The sequence below is a fragment of the Aythya ferina genome (genome assembly GCF_964211825.1).
Source record: "Aythya ferina genome assembly, contig: HAP1_SCAFFOLD_1269, whole genome shotgun sequence".
In the NCBI taxonomy this organism is placed as follows: domain Eukaryota; kingdom Metazoa; phylum Chordata; class Aves; order Anseriformes; family Anatidae; genus Aythya; species Aythya ferina.
Window position 1 is genome coordinate 17,302 of NW_028180785.1, and position 2,917 is coordinate 20,218.

Here is a 2,917-nt window from a genome sequence, read left to right on the forward strand (position 1 = left end):
CACCTTTTAAAGAAGAAGCTGTTGATGAACCAATTTTGGACTTGGGAAGGTCATTCCAGCTTTCTAAAAATGACAATGAGTATGAGAAGGAGTCCTGGGAGATGCGTGAATTTTGGAAACCCAGAACAGAGGACGTGGATGAGGAACGGGAGATGTTGGTGGACGATGTGTATGAAGATCATTTAGACTTCCTAAAATACAATGCATCACATCAGCAGGAAGCAGGCTCAGGGAAGAACCTCAATACAGAACAATGTGCTGAGAAACTTGAGACAGCTAAACCACAAGACTTCAGATCTAGTGTTAACTTAAGTCCAGAGCAGTCCCTAGAATACCCATTCAGTAAGGAGCAAATGGTGAGTAGTGCTGTGCGGGGCTCGGTGCTGTGCCCTGACTGCGAGGCCTGTACACCTCAAGGAAAATTCCAGATCTGAACCCTGTAAGGAGCCTGTCTTGTGTTTTAATTACTAGATGAGATCTGGGTACCTCTAGTAGACACCATCTATCATTTTGTGTACCATGGAAGCTTCTGTTGTGTTCCTCAGTGTCTGTACACTGACCTGCTTGAATGAGGCACACGCTCTGGTTAGCCTATTTGCAAGCATCCTGCTTGGGTCTTCTTTCCCATCTCTGACACCTGGGCTCACTTCTTTTTTGTAAGCTCTGCTAATTTGATGCATTTCAGTAACAGCTGGAGTCAAGTTATGGTTTTAGTAGGCCAGGCTCTTCAGCAGCGATGTCAGTGAAAAGAACTCCATCTTTTCCTCATTAGTTGTAGACCCAATCAGTTCTTTGAGCTAGATAGTAATGGAGTTGAGTGAAAAATGATATGGCAGAAGCAACGGTAAAAAGATACCTTTTATATCTACTTCTGGTAGATAAAGGAGTAGAAGGAGTCAAAGTTTTGGATAAATTGCAAAACTCAGAAGACTACTTCAAGTATTCTTGAGAATATCTTTTCCGAGTTGTTCATTCACTCGCTAATGAAAAAAGTGATAACCTCAGTCTTCCGTGCGCCAGCTTCTAAGCTCTATGCCTTTATAGGAAAAAAGCTAAAGTGGAAAAGGATTTAATATCACAGCAACAGAGCATTTCTGACTATCTTCTTATGTGCTATGTACATAAACAGGCTAACTTTGTAGCTTCTACTGACACTTTTATACCACAGTGCACAATGTTCGGTCTATACATTTGTCACTAAAAACAACAAACAAACAAGAAGTGAACAACTTCCTGCCTGGATTGCAGGCAGGTAGAAAGAAGCAATTGCTTATGTTACAATAACGTAATAGGTTTTTCACACCTTTCCTTAATATAGTGTCTAGATGAATGGTTAGTATTCCTTAGTTATCTGAATAAGGAAATATGAATGTAGTTGAGGAAATGTGAATGTTTGCTGTAAAATCAATGCTCACGTTAAATATCTCCATATAAGTTGCTGCTATTGCTTTCTAACTTTAATTACTTTTTTCTCCTCTGTGAAGTACGAAGAAAATGCTAGCGTAAGTTCGCTGTCTTCTGGAACTACAGCACACAGCAGCTATCAAAAAGGCAGATTGGATACTGAAGCTACCCAGTCAGGAACAGAAAAACAGATGGATTTAGGTTCGTAAAAAGTTTTTTTATTTGTTGTAATTTTGTGTTTAGAAATTTAACTTTTATACCAAAGCACAAACTTGTTTTTAGTCTTTCAAATGATAAAATATTCAAATGAAGAGCTCTGCAGGCTCAAGGCAGTCTGGCTTTTAATAGGCTGCAGCTTCGTTTTCTTGCTGCTTCTTCAAATGTTTACCTACAGTTGTCACAAGTAATATTGAAAGTGGCTGCAGCTTTGTCCTGTCTGCAAAGAATCACTTTCCTCTGTCTAGCTACATCCCCAGGAGGACTCCAGGCTTGAGCTATTTTGTTTACGCATGTAATTTCTGTCAGGAATTTGTCTCAGTTACTGTTGACTGCTGATTCTATGGATCTTCACACCTAACAATAATAATAATGATAGATGTGGCAGGTTTCAGAGGTAACTTTACCACAACCAACGCATGCAAATGAACTCTATGGTACATGATTGCATCTTGGTTTTATAATCTGTACTCAGGAGCAAAGTTTCTCCTTGTCAGATGGCTGGAGACCTTGTACTCAGCAACAGCTCTGAATATAGTTTGTAGTTCAGTGGAGCCTGCTCTTTGGAGGAGACTTTTCTGGAGCAGCTCGTGGGCCTGTTTGCAGTACGAGAAGCTGTAGCAACCTTTTTAGTTTCCCAACAGCCCAACAAACTGTGAGTCTGGTCTATTTTTTTCTGATGGCTTCATGTGCATTGGAATGGACATTAAAATATGCCTTTCCAGTCTCCATACTGCGTCTCAAATGAGTGAGGTGGACAACCCTGTATGTGAGGATTTTCCCCTATTGGTTTTATGTGTGTTCTCCAGACTCTTGCTGGCCGAATTGTTACCTTCCCCAGGCTGCCACAGAGCAGCCTGGAGGAACTCAGGAAATCTGAGTGGTAATGGATGCACTGAAATGAATGAAGTGATTTTTTGGGGTGAAAATTTCTTCAGATTTAATCTGGATTGCTCCTGTTTCACTACATCAGTATGTATGATTTGAGGTACCTCTCCAAGGCCAAATTAATTTTCTTTTGTCCCTCACCCCGCCCCCCCCAATCAGTGATTAGGATTTGGTATGTCAACAGCAAACTAATTTATCAGCCTGCCTGAGAAAGCACTCACTGAGTGAAAGGAGGTACTTTCCTTCCTTTGTCACCTGCATCATATACAGCAGGAGCTGTGTTAACCACAATGGCAGACTAATGACTCTGGCAAGGAGCTCTGGTGGTTTAATTAATGTTGATATTTATGGCACCAAATTGACATCAGTCATCCGTGCTGGAGCAGGGCTTTGCAGTGCTCTCCCTGCA

At 41.1% G+C, this 2,917-nt stretch overlaps 1 long non-coding RNA gene across 1 annotated transcript; it reads left to right on the top strand.

Annotated features, from left to right (window-relative positions):
• Window positions 1-259: 259 nt before the first annotated feature.
• On the top strand, window positions 260-1,592 carry LOC311429508. The gene is made up of 2 exons (XR_014688276.1): window positions 260-356; window positions 1,485-1,592. It is a non-coding gene; the product is annotated as an uncharacterized lncRNA (long non-coding RNA).
• The last annotated feature ends 1,325 nt before the right edge of the window (window positions 1,593-2,917 follow it).